The 17,878-nt window shown below is 41.2% G+C and overlaps 2 non-coding genes and 1 pseudogene across 2 annotated transcripts; 1 reads left to right on the top strand and 2 right to left on the bottom strand.

Annotated features, from left to right (window-relative positions):
• Nucleotides 1-2,130: 2,130 nt before the first annotated feature.
• Nucleotides 2,131-2,310, bottom strand: LOC117522725 (annotated as a pseudogene).
• Nucleotides 2,311-3,915: 1,605 nt separating this feature from the next.
• On the top strand, nt 3,916-4,125 carry LOC117522721. Its single transcript, XR_004564309.1, has one exon. It is a non-coding gene; the product is annotated as a small nucleolar RNA U3 (small nucleolar RNA).
• A 2,527-nt stretch (nt 4,126-6,652) lies between these two features.
• On the bottom strand, nt 6,653-6,862 carry LOC117522712. The gene has a single exon (XR_004564300.1). It is a non-coding gene; the product is annotated as a small nucleolar RNA U3 (small nucleolar RNA).
• Nucleotides 6,863-17,878: the final 11,016 nt, after the last annotated feature.

The following is a 17,878-nucleotide window of genomic DNA, read 5'->3' as shown; positions in this document are numbered from 1 at the left end:
GAATAAATTAAAAAGTCCAGTGGAGCTAAGTGCCACTCTTAGCAGCTTTGAGTTCATCTTTTCTCGGTTTGAAGTCACTGGCCTTGCAATCTAAGTTGAGTTTGAAAGTCAAAGTCAAAGTTAACTTTATTATCCCAGAAGGGAAATTCAGATGGTCAAGGTGCGTATAATACAGACAACTTCAGACAAGATAGACAAACTTAAAAACAGATAAATAAATAAAAGACAGATAAATACACCCCCCTCCCCCATGCCTCTCTGGCTCCTCTCCACACAGCTAAGCTGCTGCATGCTGCTGCATACCACACACACACACAAACACACACACACACACACATAGTACTACAGTGTCAAGTCCCCTGCTGAGAACTGTGTCTTTCATTAACAATTTTGCAGAGGGAACAAATGACTTGCTGAACCTGGTTGTCCTTATTTTCCTTTGTAGTAGCCTCCCCTTACCACGTTGGCTTTTAACTGAAATCTGTTATGTAAAGGGTGGGTACTGTCTGCAAGAATACTTTCAGCCTTGTGTAGTACGATATCTTGAAGCAGCTGATGTTTGATTGCACCCAGTTATCCTACTAGCTGTTTTAATAATACATTGCAATTTTCAGCTTCCAAGAATTGTGTACAGATCCTTGCAACATGGGGCCGTGCATTATCCTGCTGCAACATGAGGTGATGTTCTTGGATGGCACAACAATGGGCCTCAGGATCTCGTCACGGTATCTCTGTGCATTCAAAATGTCATCAATAAAATGCACCTGTGTTCTTCGTCCATAACAGACACCTGCCCATACCATAACCCCACCGCCACCATGGGCCACTCGATCCACAACATTGACATCAGAAAACCGCTCACCCACACAACGCCACACACGCTGTCTGCCATCTGCCCTGGACAGTGTGAACTGGGATTCATCCGTGAAGAGAACACCTCTCCAACGTGCCAAACGCCAGCAAATGTGAGCATTTGCCCACTCAAGTCGGTTACGACGACAAACTGGAGTCAGGTCGAGACCTCGATGAGGACAACGAGCATGCAGATGATCTTCCCTGAGACGGTTTCTGACAGTTTATGCAGAAATTCTTTGGTTATGCAAACCGATTGTTTCAGCAACTGTCCGAGTGGCTGGTCTCAGACGATCTTGGAGGTGAACATGCTGGATGTGGAGGTCCTGGGCTGGTGTGGTTACACGTGGTCTGCGGTTGTGAGGCTGGTTGGCTGTACTGCCAAATTCTCTGAAACGCCTTTGGAGACGGCTTATGGTAGAGAAATGAACATTCAATACACGAGCAACAGCTCTGGTTGACATTCCTGCTGTCAGCATGCCAATTGCACGCTCCCTCAAATCTTGCAACATCTGTGGCATTGTGCTGTGTGATAAAACTGCACCTTTCAGAGTGGCCTTTTATTGTGGGCAGTCTAAGGCACACCTGTGCACTAATCATGGTGTGTAATCAGCATCTTGATATGGCACACCTGTGAGGTGGGATGGATTATCTCAGCAAAGGAGAAGTGCTCACTATCACAGATTTAGACTGGTTTGTGAACAACATTTGAGGGAAATGGTGATATTGTGTATGTGGAAAAAGTTTCAGATCTTTGAGTTCATCTCATACAAAATGGGAGCAAAACCAAAAGTGTTGCGTTTATATTTTTGTTGAGTGTAATACACAAAAAACACAATAAACAGGCTTGTTGTCAAAACTTAGTAATTTGTCAAAAAATATTGGTCCAATCACCTTGCTGTTTTCAAGACATGAATCGTCTTGAAAAAATTAATAAGTACACCAAAAGGACAAGAGAGGCTGCTCCCCTTTCAATATATGGATGGTATTGACAAGATGATATTATTAACAATTGATTATGAAGTGTTTGCAAAATTGTCCAAAATTTAATCTTGTTTTCTGAGCTCACTAAGTGAATCCACACTTCTCAGATAATGGATTTTCCACCTTTACCGCCTACATGAATGCAACCTTAAATGCCATTTAAACAACAGATGTAAGCTCCAAAACAAGTTTTTGTTGTTTGGTTTTTTAACTATACATCAGTGTTGATTTGCTGTCACAGAAACATGTATTGGTTAATTTCCACACACTAAATTCTATGTACACAGTGTTAGAACCACTCAGACCATACTCCTTCTTTCATCACCACCAATTGGAAGCAATGAACAATCATCAATGACAAAAGATAAATATCATTTCTTTCTGTCCATTTCATGCTCAGGAAGAAGTATCAGGATTCTTCATCATGGTTGGTGAAACAAAAACTATATAAATGATCCCTCAAAGTATAGTCTTAACCTGTTTATGTTCCTGCCGCTGGACTAGAACCACCGACACACCACGCTCTGTTATGGTGCCGAATACCCCCCCCCCCCCCCCCCCCGACATATTTAACTGAGTTTAAGAAACAAATTGAACCATCACAAAACAGAAATATTATTATTTATATACACGTCACACAGTCAAACACAGCTCTGATTTATTTCTACAGGTCTGACTTGGACTTCCTTCCTCTTCCCTTCCATATTATCCAAATTATGTCCGTAGGTGTTTTGGATGTCTAAATTATGAGACAACATGACACCATAAGTGAGTGGTTGAGTTGTATTATGGGCTTCAAAACGCTGAGCTTCATAACATTTCCCCTGCATGTTTACAAAAAGCCGCTAACAAATTTATTCATTAATTTTTTTGTGACTTGTGAATTTCAACCTTCAAATTAACATATAATATATATAATTTCTAAGCTATTCCTTACTGAATTTTCATATAATTCCATAAAATTTTTTTTAACTTTTTACTATCCTTTTTCATTTTAGTATAAATAACAGTGTTTTAAGAGTGTTTGTTATGGAGTGATACCTTAGTTTAAAGCTATTTAAACTAAGGAATTTTTTTATGGAGTGATATGTTAGTGGAAGACTGAAATGCACAACAAGTCAGACTCCAGAAAAATTTCAATTATTGTCAGCTTTTTGTGAACAAGCAGAAAATAATTTTGGAATTATTTCAACATCACTGTTCTCTAAAATCATGCAGCTCAGCCCTTTGAAGCCCATAATGTCATGATGTCTCATAATTTAGACATCAAAAATACCTACGGACATAATTTTAAGAAGCTCTAAGAAATTTCATCATGTTCACCACAGCAGGAGCATAAAGCACTTCAATCTGCAGAATAAGGACACATTTATTTATCAGTACATTTTACCCAGAATGCATTGGTTTGTTAATCGTACGCATTTAGTCAATCAGCAGTTTCCTGCCAGCTTTTCTCTCTGAGTTTATTTATTGCTGCCGTGTTCCCTCTTTTCCTTAATAGATATTTAAATTCCTCCATTATAAGTGCTGCTCTCAGGCAGTGAACATTGCTGCTCACTCTTTACATTTTGTCATTGTGAAGCCAGTTGATCTGTGTTCGACCTCATGGGCTTCCTCTAAATAGATGACATTAGTGGAAAAATTGTGGAGTCTGTGGGTGGTAAGATGAAGTAATCATAAATACTTTTAGACTGCACTCCTGATCTGAGCCACGAAGAGCAACTATCAATCAGAATTCAACTTGTTGCAGTTGAGGATGCCCCAGAAAAAAAAGAGCATTTTATGGGGTTCCTTGAGACTCAGAGAGCTCAACATCTCCTTTGGAGACTGTAGGGGGCAGTCTGATGATCATGGTGCAAATATGGAAGGGAAGAGGAAGGAAGTCCAAGTCAGACCTGTAGAAATAAATCAGAGTTGTGTTTGACTGTGTGACGTGTATATAAATAATAATATTTCTGTTTTGTGATGGTTCAATTTGTTTCTTAAACTCGGTTAAATATGTCGGGGGGTGTATTCGGCACCATAACAGAGCGTGGTGTGTCGGTGGTTCTAGTCCCGCGGCAGGAACATCAACAGGTTAAGATTATACTTTCAGGGATCATTTCTATAGTTTTTGACTTGAGAAATGTGTTTCTAAAGTGTTTGGTTTCGCCAACCATGATGAAGAGTTCTGATACTTCTTCCTGAGCGTGAAATGGACAGAAAGAAATGATATTTATCTTCTGTCATTGATTACTGTTCATTGCTGCTGATTGGGTGTGATGAAAGAAGGAATATGGTCTGAGTGGTTCTAACATTGTGTACATAGAATTTAGTGTTTAGAAATTACCCAATACATGTTTCTGTGACGGTAAATCAACAAAAACTTGTTTTGGTGCTTACATCTGTTGTTTAAATGGCATTTAAGGTTGCATTCATGCATTGCATTTATGGCCTCGGACAGTGGACTCATCTCTGTGCTTGTTCTGTTAGACCTCAGTGCTGCTTTTGATACTGTTGACCATAAAATTTTATTACAGAGATTAGAGCATGCCATAGGTATTAAAGGCACTGCGCTGCGGTGGTTTGAATCATATTTGTCTAATAGATTACAATTTGTTCATGTAAATGGGGAATCTTCTTCACAGACTAAAGTTAATTATGGAGTTCCACAAGGTTCTGTGCTAGGACCAATTTTATTCACTTTATATATGCTTCCCTTAGGCAGTATTATTAGACGGTATTGCTTAAATTTTCATTGTTACGCAGATGATACCCAGCTTTATCTATCCATGAAGCCAGAGGACACACACCAATTAGCTAAACTGCAGGATTGTCTTACAGACATAAAGACATGGATGACCTCTAATTTCCTGCTTTTAAACTCAGATAAAACTGAAGTTATTGTACTTGGCCCCACAAATCTTAGAAACATGGTGTCTAACCAGATCCTTACTCTGGATGGCATTACCCTGACCTCTAGTAATACTGTGAGAAATCTTGGAGTCATTTTTGATGAGGATATGTCATTCAAAGCGCATATTAAACAAATATGTAGGACTGCTTTTTTGCATTTACGCAATATCTCTAAAATCAGAAAGGTCTTGTCTCAGAGTGATGCTGAAAAACTAATTCATGCATTTATTTCCTCTAGGCTGGACTATTGTAATTCATTATTATCAGGTTGTCCTAAAAGTTCCCTAAAAAGCCTTCAGTTAATTCAAAATGCTGCAGCTAGAGTGCTGACGGGGACTAGAAGGAGAGAGCATATCTCACCCATATTGGCCTCTCTTCATTGGCTTCCTGTTAATTCTAGAATAGAATTTAAAATTCTTCTTCTTACTTATAAGGTTTTGAATAATCAGGTCCCATCTTATCTTAGGGACCTCGTAGTACCATATCACCCCAATAGAGCGCTTCGCTCTCAGACTGCAGGCTTACTTGTAGTTCCTAGGGTTTGTAAGAGTAGAATGGGAGGCAGAGCCTTCAGCTTTCAGGCTCCTCTCCTGTGGAACCAGCTCCCAATTCAGATCAGGGAGACAGACACCCTCTCTACTTTTAAGATTAGGCTTAAAACTTTCCTTTTTGCTAAAGCTTATAGTTAGGGCTGGATCAGGTGACCCTGAACCATCCCTTAGTTATGCTGCTATAGACGTAGACTGCTGGGGGGTTCCCATGATGCACTGTTTCTTTCTCTTTTTGCTCTGTATGCACCACTCTGCATTTAATCATTAGTGATCGATCTCTGCTCCCCTCCACTGCATGTCTTTTTCCTGGTTCTCTCCCTCAGCCCCAACCAGTCCCAGCAGAAGACTGCCCCTCCCTGAGCCTGGTTCTGCTGGAGGTTTCTTTCTGTTAAAAGGGAGTTTTTCCTTCCCACTGTAGCCAAGTGCTTGCTCACAGGGGGTCGTTTTGACCGTTGGGGTTTTACATCATTATTGTATGGCCTTGCCTTACAATATAAAGCGCCTTGGGGCAACTGTTTGTTGTGATTTGGCGCTATATAAAAAAAAAATTGATTGATTGATTGATTCATGTAGGCGATAAAGGTGGAAAATCTATTATCTGAGAAGTGTGGATTCACTTAGTGAGCTCAGAAAACAAGATTAAATTTTGGACAATTTTGCAAACACTGTATTACTAATACACAAAAAACACAATAAACAGGCTTGTTGTCAAAACTTACTAATTTGTCAAAAAATATTGGTCCAATCACCTTACTGTTTTCAAGACATGAATCTTCTTGAAAAAATTAATAAGTACACCAAAAGGACAAGAGAGGCTGCTCTCCTTTTATTATATGGATGGTATTATGGTATTTACAAGAGATATTATTAACAATTGATTATGAAGTGTTTGCAAAATTGTCCAAAATTTAATCTTGTTTTTAATTTTGCAAACACTTCATAATCAATTGTTAATAATATCATCTTGTAAATACCATCCATAATAAAAGGGGAGCAGCCTCTCTTGTCCTTTTGGTGTACTTATTAATTTTTTCAAGAAGATTCATGTCTTGAAAACAGCAAGGTGATTGGACCAATATTTTTTGACAAATGAGTAAGTTTTGACAACAAGCCTGTTTATTGTGTTTTTTGTGTATTAGTAATACAGTGTTTGCAAAATTGTCCAAAATTTAATCTTGTTTTCTGAGCTCACTAAGTGAATCCACACTTCTCAGATAATAGATTTCCCACCTTTACTGCCTACATGAATGCAACCTTAAATGCCATTTAAACAGATGTAAGCACCAAAACAAGTTTTTGTTGATTTGCTGTCACAGAAACATGTATTGGGTAATTTCTAAACACTAAATTCTATGTAAAAAAATGTTAGAACCACTCAGACCATACTCCTTCTATCATCACCACCAATTGGAAGCAATGAACAATCATCAATGACAGAAGATAAATATCATTTCTTTCTGTCCATTTCATGCTCAGGAAGAAGTATCAGGACTCTTCATCATGGTTGGCGAAACCAAACACTTTAAAAACACATTTCTCAAGTCAAAAACTATAGAAATGATTCCTGAAAGTATAATCTTAAGCTGTTGATGTTCCTGCCGCGGGACTAGAACCACCGACACACCACGCTCTGTTATGGTGCCGAATAACCCCCCCCCCCCCCCCCGACATATTTAACCGAGTTTAAGAAACAAATTGAACCATCACAAAACAGAAATATTATTATTTATATACACGTCACACAGTCAAACACAGTTCTGATTTATTTCTACAGGTCTGACTTGGACTTCCTTCCTCTTCCCTTCCATATTTGACAGACACCCTCTCTACTTTTAAGATTAGGCTTAAAACTTTCCTTTTTGCTAAAGCTTATAGTTAGGGCTGGATCAGGTGACCCTGAACCATCCCTTAGTTATGCTGCTATAGACGTAGACTGCTGGGGGGTTCCCATGATGCACTGTTTCTTTCTCTTTTTGCTCTGTATGCACCACTCTGCATTTAATCATTAGTGATCGATCTCTGCTCCCCTCCACAGCATGTCTTTTTCCTGGTTCTCTCCCTCAGCCTCAACCAGTCCCAGCAGAAGACTGCCCCTCCCTGAGCCTGGTTCTGCTGGAGGTTTCTTCCTGTTAAAAGGGAGTTTTTCCTTCCCACTGTTGCCAAGTGCTTGCTCACAGGGGGTCATTTTGACCGTTGGGGTTTTTCCGTAATTATTGTATGGCCTTGCCTTACAATATAAAGCGCCTTGGGGCAACTGTTGTGATTTGGCGCTATATAAAAAAATTGATTGATTGATTGATTGATATTTGCACCATGATCATCAGACTGCCCCCTACAGTCTCCAAAGGAGATGTTGAGCTCTCCAAGTCTCAAGGAACCCCATAAAATGCTCTTTTTTTCTGGGGCATCCTCAACTGCAACAACAAATAAATAAATGTGTCCTTATTCTGCAGATTGAAGTGCTTTATGCTCCTGCTGTGGTGAACATGATGAAATTTCTTAGAGCTTCTTAAAATTATGTCCGTAGGTGTTTTGGATGTCTAAATTATGAGACAACATGACACCATAAGTGAGTGGTTGGGTTGTATTATGGGCTTCAAAATGCTGAGCTTCATAGTATTGTAGTGATCCCTGAAATTTCCCCTGCATGTTTACAAAAAGCTGGTAATATCAAATTTATTCATTAATTTTTTTTTTTTCTGGAGTCTGACTTGTGAATTTCAACCTTCAAATTAACATATAATATATATAATTTCTAAGATATTCCTTACTGAATTTTCATATAATTCCATAAAAAAAATTAACTTTTTACTATCCTTTTTCATTTTAGTATAAATAACTTAGTGTTTTAAGAGTATTTGTTATGGAGTGATACCTTAAAGTTATTTAAACTAAGGAATCATTTCATAAAACAAATTAAAACTTTTTTTATGGAGTGATATGTTAGTGGAAGACTGAAATGCACAAGTCAGACTCCAGAAAAATTTCAATTATTGTCAGCTTTTTGTGAACAAGCAGAAAAAAATTTTTGGAATTATTTCAACATCACTGTTCTCCAAGTTTATGAAGCTCAGCACTTTGAAGCCCATAATACAACTCAACCACTCACTTATGGTGTCATGATGTTTCATAATTTAGACATCAAAAATACCTACGAACACAATTTTAACAAGATCTAAGAAACTTCAACATGTTCACCACAGCAGTAGCATAAAGCACTGCAATCTGTAGAATAAGGACACATTTATTTATTAGTACATTTTACCCAGAATGCATTGCATTGGTCCAACTTGAAGTTGTGGCCAGTGATTGTTCACATTTCGGTGTGTGCATTGGTATTTTATTTATTTAACAGTGAATATGGTTTAGTCTATTTAACTCTTTTATTTATAGAAGTGTTTTTCTTTTCTAAAAGCAGGTCTTTTTAGGTGAGTGTATTAACTGGATTAGTAATTTCTCATACTTTATTTATATACTGCCTGACTTACCCGTTCTATGCATGGGTCATAGAGAAGAATTTTAGCCATGTTATTGTATATTTCATGTCACTTTAGTTAAGGTGTATTAAGTTGCATTGCATTGTGTGTATGTTGTCATTAATTTTCATAGAGCAATTTGTGACATTTATGAGACTCAAAGGAATGATGATAAAAAGCTGACAGCATGTCATATCACTGCCACGCTCTGGGATATATAATGCTATTAGGGTCTCTGCAGATGTTTCTCAGCTCTATTACATTTCATCCATTTCATCCAACGTATCTTTGTCCCTCTGCAAAAAGGGGAACCACACTTGGACATATACTCAACAAAAATATAAATGCAACACTTTTGGTTTTGCTTCCATTTTGTATGAGATGAACTCAAAGATCTAAAACTTTTTCCACATACACAATATCACCATTTCCCTCAAATATTGTTCACAAACCAGTCTAAATCTGTGATAGTGAGCACTTCTCCTTTGCTGAGATAATCCATCCCACCTCACAGGTGTGCCATACCAAGATGCTGATTAGACACCATGATTAGTGCACAGGTGTGCCTTAGACTGCCCACAATAAAAGGCCACTCTGAAAGGTGCAGTTTTGTTCTATTGGGGGGGATACCAGTCAGTATCTGGTGTGACCACCATTTGCCTCATGCAGTGCAAAACATCTCCTTCGCATAGAGTTGATCAGGTTGTCAGTTGTGGCCTGTGGAATGTTGGTCCACTCCTCTTCAATGGCTGTGCGAAGTTGCTGGATATTGGCAGGAACTGGTACACGCTGTCGTATATGCCGGTCCAGAGCATCCCAAACATGCTCAATGGGTGACATGTCCGGTGAGTATGGCGGCCATGCAAGAACTGGGACATTTTCAGCTTCCAAGAATTGTGTACAGATCCTTGCAACATGGGACCGTGCATTATCCTGCTGCAACATGAGGTGATGTTCTTGGATGGCACAACAATGGGCCTCAGGATCTTGTCACGGTATCTCTGTGCATTCAAAATGTCATCAATAAAATGCACCTGTGTTCTTCATCCATAACAGATGCCTGCCCATACCATAACCCCACCGCCACCATGGGCCACTCGATCCACAACATTGACATCAGAAAACCGCTCACCCACACAATGCCACACACGCTGTCTGCCATCTGCCCTGGACAGTGTGAACTGGGATTCATCCATGAATAGAACACCTCTCCAACGTGCCAAACGCCAGCGAATGTGAGCATTTGCCCACTCAAGTCGGTTACGACGACGAACTGGAGTCAGGTCGAGACCTCGATGAGGACAACGAGCATGCAGATGAGCTTCCCTGAGACGGTTTCTGACAGTTTGTGCAGAAATTCTTTGGTTATGCAAACCGATTGTTTCAGCAGCTGTCCGAGTGGCTGGTCTCAGACGATCTTGGAGGTGAACATGCTGGATGTGGAGGTCCTGGGCTGGTGTGGTTACACGTGGTCTGCGGTTGTGAGGCTGGTTGGCTGTACTGCCAAATTCTCTGAAACGCCTTTGGAGACGGCTTATGGTAGAGAAATGAACATTCAATACACGAGCAACAGCTCTGGTTGACATTCCTGCTGTCAGCATGCCAATTGCACGCTCCCTCAAATCTTGCAACATCTGTGGCATTGTGTTGTGTGATAAAACTGCACCTTTCAGAGTGGCCTTTTATTGTGGGCAGTCTAAGGCACACCTGTGCACTAATCATGGTGTGTAATCAGCATCTTGATATGGCACACCTGTGAGGTGGGATGGATTATCTCAGCAAAGGAGAAGTGCTCACTATCACAGATTTAGATATTGTGATATTGTGTATGTGGAAAAGGTTTTAGATCTTTGAGTTCATCTCATCCAAAATGGGAGCAAAACCAAAAGTGTTGCGTTTATATTTTTGTTGAGTGTAGAAATGAGAGCTGCTCCATCCAAAGTGGGATGGATGCCGTCTCTCCTAACAAGACCAGGTTTTCCCCAGAAGCTTTGCCAATTATCTATGAAGCCCACCTCATTTTTTGGACATCACTCAGACAGCCAGCAATTCAAGGAGAACATGCGGCTAAACATGTCACTCCCGGTCCGATTGGGGAGGAGCCCAGAGAAAACTACAGAGTCCGACATTGTTTTTGCAAAGTTACATACCGATTCAATGTTAATTTTAGTGACATCCGATTGGCGTAACCGGGTGTCATTACTGCCGACGTGAATTACAATCTTACCAAATTTACGCTTAGCCTTAGCCAGCAGTTTCAAATTTCCTTCAGTGTTGCCTGCTCTGGCCCCCGGAAGACAACTGACTATGGTTGCTGGTGTCGCTAACTTCACACTTCTCAGAGTTGCCAATAACCAGAGTTTGTTCCTCGGCAGGTGTGTCGCCGAGTGGGGAAAAACAGTTAGCGATGTGAACGGGTTGGTGGTGTACAGGGGGCTTGTGTTTAGGACTACGCTTCCTCCTCACAGTCACCCAGCCGGCCTGCTTTCCTGGCTGCTCAGGATCTGCTGGGGGACAGCTAACGGCGGCTAAGCTACCTTGGTCCGCACTGACTACAGGGGCCTGGCTAGCTGTAGGATTTTCCAAAGTGCAGAGCCGAGTCTCCAATTCGCCCAGCCTGGCCTCCAAAGCTACGAATAAGCTACACTTATTACAAGTACCATTACTGCTAAAGGAGGCAAAGGAATAACTAAACATTTCACAACTAGAGCAGAGAAGTGCGGGAGAGACAGGAGAAGCCACCATGCTAAACCGGCTAACAGCTAGGAGCTGCGCTAAGCTAGCGGATTCCTAAAAACACACAAAGTGAATAATGTGTAAATAATTTAGAGGTGATTCAGCAGAGGGAGTGCTTTAGTTAAGGCACGTGAAGATTACACTGTGAAACAAATCATTATCTAGTTATCTAGATCAATCTAACTACGCAGATTAAACAGCTAACAGATACAGCAAAACACCGCTGTGCTCCGGAACAGGAAGTGATACAATACCGCATTGAGAGCCAACCACCCAAGTTCAACTCGGTACTTTCTAACATAATCTTTGTTGGCAATGACAGAGGTCAAACGTTTTCTGTAAGTCATCACCAGGTTTGCACACACTGTAGCTGGTATTTTGGCCCATTCCTCCATGCAGATCTCCTCTAGAGCAGTGATGTTTTGGGGCTGTCACTGGGCAACAGGGACTTTCAACTCCCTCAACAAATTTTCTATGGGGTTGAGCTCTGGAGACTGGCTTGGCCACTGCAGGACCTTGAAATGCTTTTTAAGAAGCCACTCCTTCGTTGCCTTAGCAGTGTGTTTGGGATCATTGTCATGTTGGAAAACCCAGCCAAAATCAAATCAAATCAATTTATTTATATAGCGCCAAATCACAACCAACAGTTGCCCCAAGGCGCTTTATATTGTAAGGCAAAGCCATACAATAATTACGGAAAAACCCCAACGGTCAAAACGACCCCCTGTGAGCAAGCACTTGGCAACAGTGGGAAGGAAAAACTCCCTTTTAACAGGAAGAAACCTCCAGCAGAACCAGGCTCAGGGAGGGGCAGTCTTCTGCTGGGACTGGTTGGGGCTGAGGGAGAGAACCGGGAAAAAGACATGCTGTGGAGGGGAGCAGAGATAAATCACTAATGATTAAATGCAGAGTGGTGCATACAGAGCAAAAAGAGAAAGAAACACTCAATGCATTATGGGAACCACCCAGCAGTCTAAGTCTATAGCAGCATAACTAAGGGATGGTTCAGGGTCACCCGATCCAGCCCTAACTATAAGCTTTAGCAAAAAGGAAAGTTTTAAGCCTAATCTTAAAAGTAGAGAGGGTGTCTGTTTCCCTGATCCGAATTGGGAGCTGGTTCCACAGGAGAGGAGCCTGAAAGCTGAAGGCTCTGCCTCCCATTCTACTCTTACAAACCCTAGGAACTACAAGTAAGCCTGTAGTCTGAGAGCGAAGCGCTCTATTGGGGTGATATGGTACTATGAGGTCCCTAAGATAAGAAGGGACCTGACTATTCAAAACCTTATAAGTAAGAAGAAGAATTTTAAATTCTATTCTAGAATTAACAGGAAGCCAATGAAGAGAGGCCAATATGGGTGAGATATGCTCTCTCCTTCTAGTCCCCGTCAGTACTCTAGCTGCAGCATTTTGAATTAACTGAAGGCTTTTCAGGGAACTTTTAGGACAACCTGATAATAATGAATTACAATAGTCCAGCCTAGAGGAAATAAATGCATGAATTAGTTTTTCAGCATCACTCTGAGACAAGACCTTTCTAATTTTAGAGATATTGCGTAAATGCAAAAAAGCAGTCTTACATATTTGTTTAATATGCGCTTTGAATGACATATCCTGATCAAAAATGACTCCAAGATTTCTCACAGTATTACTAGAGGTCAGGGTAATGCCATCCAGAGTAAGGATCTGGTTAGACACCATGTTTCTAAGATTTGTGGGGCCAAGTACAATAACTTCAGTTTTATCTGAGTTTAAAAGCTGGAAATTAGAGGTCATCCATGTCCTTATGTCTGTAAGACAATCCTGCAGTTTAGCTAATTGGTGTGTGTCCTCTGGCTTCATGGATAGATAAAGCTGGGTATCATCTGCGTAACAATGAAAATTTAAGCAATGCCGTCTAATAATACTGCCTAAGGGAAGCATGTATAAAGTGAATAAAATTGGTCCTAGCACAGAACCTTGTGGAACTCCATAATTAACCTTAGTCTGTGAAGAAGATTCCCCATTTACATGAACAAATTGTAATCTATTAGCTAAATATGATTCAAACCACCGCAGCGCAGTGCCTTTAATACCTACATTGCATCTTCAATGCTCTCACTGATGGAAGGAGTTTTTGGTTTAAAATCTCACAATACATTCATTCTTCCTTTAACACGGATCAGTTGTCCTGTCCCCTTTGCTGAAAAACAGCCCCCAAGCATGATGTTTCCACCCCCATGCTTCACAGTAGATATGGTGTTCTTGGGATACAACTCAGCAATCGTCTTCCTCCAAACACGAGTTGACCTTTTAACAAAAAACATTTTGGTTTGACATGATATCTCCCAATCCTCTTCTGGATCATCCATATGCTCTCTGGCAAACTTCAGACGGGCCTGGACACGTAATGGCTTAAGCAGGGGGACACGCCTGTCACTGCAGGATTTCAGTCATTGTCAGTCAGGTCATTTTCAGGTCCTTCCGTGTAGTTCTGGGATTTTTGTTCGTTCTCCTGATCATTTTGACCCCACGGGATGACATCTTGCGTGGAGCCCCACTTCAAGGGAGATTATCAATGGTCTTGTATGTCTTCCATTTTCTTACAATTGCTCCCACAGTTGATTTATTCACACCAACCTGCTTGACTATTGTAGAGTCACTCTTCCTAAATGGACTGCCTTTATATAGTGCTTTTCCATCTGCATCAGACGTTCAAAGCGCTTTACAATTATGCCTCATATTTACCCCGATGTTAGGGTGCTGCTCACTACACACCGGGAGCAATAGGGGATTAAAGGCCTTGCCCAAGGGCCCTTAGTGATCTTCCAGTCAGGCGGGGATTTGAACCCATGATCTTCTGGACTCAAGCCCAACACCTTAACTACTAGACCATCACCTCCCCTAGCCTGGTGCAGGTCTACAATTTTCTTCCTGGTATTGTTGTGTGTTGGGGGGTTTGGCTGGATGTTTTTGTGTTGTTTTCTTTTCTTTGCTCTCCAGGTGGTATGCAAACTGGTTTTTGTCTGTGGAGAAGGTGCTGGCAGAAGAATCCTTCACCCTCATCAACATTATTGGCTGCACTTGTGGAGGATGTTCATGTGCAGGCCTAATGACTCGCAGCACCTGTGGATGATGCTCACGTGCAGACTTAAAGACTTTCAGCTGAAGCAGATAATGAGATGGCGTTCTGCATTTAAGCCATGAGTGATTCAAGCAGAATTGCCGGGAACTCGACCTTGTGACGTTCGTTTGTGAGACGCTGAGGACCGCGCCTGGGTTTGACAGATCGTGCCTGTGAAGGAGGACGGGTGAGGGACACATGCTGTCAGCACACATCAGAGGTGATTGATTGTCTGAATAAGTGTTAATAGTAATTTGGTATTTTGTTATGCAGTATATTTGAACATTGATGAGAATTCTGCAGCTCGCTTCTCACGGCCGTGGCGTGCGGACTGATGATCCTCCACCTGTTGTGAGAAGCTGCTCATTTACATAAAGCTTAAATTCAGACCTGAATGTGTTGCTGATAGTGTGTGCCTCTGAAGGAAATTAGTTGTAGCTGTTGACTTACCTCACCTCTTCTATCCTTCACAGAGTCAGTTTGTCGTGTCCACCTGGGGGGTGTTTGGCGGTGAATGTGAGTCCAGAAGCGCCGGGCTTCGATCCCTTTGGGCGCTGGAGAGCGCGCCGTCCTTCACTCCGCCAGACAAACCATATTTTATGTTGTACACCGAGTATTGCACAAGAGGGGAAAATAAAATTGTTTTGTTTTTGGAAACGCTTTCTCGTTATTTAGCGCTGAGTTCAGTCAGACGCAGGTCCGCTCCTCAACCCGCATCGGCACATAACAGGTATCCTTCGACAGCTCTTTGGTCTTGGACATAGTTTGGAGTCTGACTGTTTGAGGCTGTGGATAGGTGTCTGTTATACAGATAACGAGTTCAAACAGGTGCCATTAATACAGGTAACAGGTGGAAGACAGAGAACTCCTTAAATAAGAAGTTACAGGTCTGTGAGAGCCAGAAATCTTGCTTGTTTGTGGGTAACCAAATACTTATTTTCCACCATAATTTACAAATAAATTCTTTAAAAATCCTACAATGTGATTTCCTGGATTTTTTTTTTCCTCATTTTGTCTCTCATAGTTGAACTGTAACTATGTTGAAAATTACAGACCTCTCTCATCTTTCTAAGTAGGAGAACTTGCACACTCAGGGGCCCGACTAAATACTTTTTTTGCCCCACTGTACTTAGGTTTAGGTTGTCAATATAGATATCAAGGTTGGCTTCTTTGATTTCATCTACTAAGTCATTTATATGCAAACCAAATAGCACAGGACATAACACATCGCCTTGTTTTACTCCAAATGGAGTGGGGAACCAGCCAGTCCTCAAATTATTCACCTGAGCACATGCAACTGAGGCCTTATACAGAGATTTGACTGCATTATAAAATCTACCTGAAATGTCATATGTTAATAGTTTAAACTGCAGCAGGTCTCTGTTAACCTAGTCAAAAGCGTTCTGGAAATCAATAAAACAGGCAAATATATGTTTTCCTTCATACAGTCTGGCCCTTACCACTGATGATAGAACATATACAAAAGGTAGGGTCGATGCAAGCCCTACCTTTTCTAAAGCCATTTTGATCATCTGCTCAAATATTATGTGCTTCAATGTACTGATTCAGTCTGTTGTTGAGGACACCTGAATAGAACTACTAATACTACTTAAAATAATAATAATTTTGACAAGTAAAATGTTTATAGATAATTTAAATGTTAGAATGAATTTTATAGTTACATTTATAAACAATGTAGGTTAGAAACTGCAAGTTTTACTGTTGCAGTGCTGTCAATAGTTAAATATGAGGTCAAGAAAGAGGTCTTTATTTTATTTTTTATAAAACAAATATTTATTTTCATTGAAGTCAAGAAAGGGTGACTATAAAGTAAGTTTTGGCAAAACAGGTATTGTCATTTTGAGGTGGCAGAGGGTTGTTTTCGGCAGCTGGGGAAAGTAACTAAAAAGTAAATAGTAATCTAACTTAGTTACTTTTCCAAATGAGTAATCAGTAAAGTAACTAAGTTACTTTTTCAAGGAGTAATCAGTAATGAGTAATTGGATTACTTTTTCAAAGTAACTGTGGCAACACTGTTCCTACTTGTGCATTCTGATAAGACTGAAATGATGGTTCTTGGTCCAGCAAGGTATTGGCATCAAATCTGATCAGTCAGCGCTTAGCTTAGTGTGTGTTATACATCATACGGGCAAAGTGAGGAATCTTGGGGTAATTTTCGATTCTACATTTTCTTTTGACCTCCACATTAGAGACATTACGAGGACTGCTTTCTTCCATTCGCGGATTATAGCGAAGATTCGTCCCATCCTGTCTATGGCTGATGCTGAGACTTTGATTCATGCATTTGTCTCTTCTAGACTGGACTACTGCAATGATCTATTTTCTACTTTACCACAGTCCAGTGTTACGAGTCTTCAACTGGTTCAAAATGCTGCTGCCAGACTTTTGACAAAAAGCAGAAAGTTTGACCACATTATGCCCATTTTGGCATCCCTTCACTGGCTTCCAGTCACTGCAACATCGGATTTTAAGGTACTATTATTAGTTTATAAAATTGTTCATGGACTTGCACCTCCCTATCTGGCTGACCTGATAAGCCCCTATGTACCAGCTCTGGCCCTGCATTCCCAGAGTGAATAAAAAGTCTGCCGGTCACAGAGCTTTCTCCTACCGTGCCCAAGTTCTGTGGAACGATCTCCCGGTACACATGCAACATGTGTCATGTTTTAGCCCTGGACCTGCCCAGAATCTGGTTTTGTCCCCCAGTCTCCGTCTGTTTCCCTCTCTTTGTCCTTCTGTCCGACCCTGAGTGTTTTTCTGTTTCTTACACTTTAGTCTTGGTTTTATGATTTGTTACACTTCACTCACGTTAAGTTTGGTTTTAGTTTAGTCTCTGTTTGTTATTTAGTCATTCTGTGTTATCACATTAGGTTTTGAGGATTATGTCCACATCAGCCTCGTTTCTCCGATTTTCCTCGCTGGCATCCAGTCAGTCTTCATCGCTCACATCACCCTCGACGTGCCAGCCACCCATACCTGCACCGAGGCGTATCTCCGCACCGTCTTCGGCCACGTCCCCGGTGCCAGTACCACGTAAACGCCAAGCGCAACCGCCGCGGTGCCCGACCGCACCTGACACCGGAGCAGGAGCTCCACTGTTGCCTGTCACCTTTGATGTGATTCCACTTCCACAACCCCCAGAACTGTCATCAGAGCCATCAGGAAGTGTTTCATCAGCTCTGCGCCTCACCGCTTATATGCCAGCAGGACCTGCAGCATGCGCTCCACCACTTCATCGAGCTGTGAGAGCGCCTCCCTCTGAG

The sequence above is a fragment of the Thalassophryne amazonica genome, chromosome 12 (genome assembly GCF_902500255.1).
Source record: "Thalassophryne amazonica chromosome 12, fThaAma1.1, whole genome shotgun sequence".
NCBI classification, from domain to species: Eukaryota; Metazoa; Chordata; class Actinopteri; order Batrachoidiformes; family Batrachoididae; genus Thalassophryne; species Thalassophryne amazonica.
This window is presented reverse-complemented; position numbering and strand designations above follow the sequence as displayed.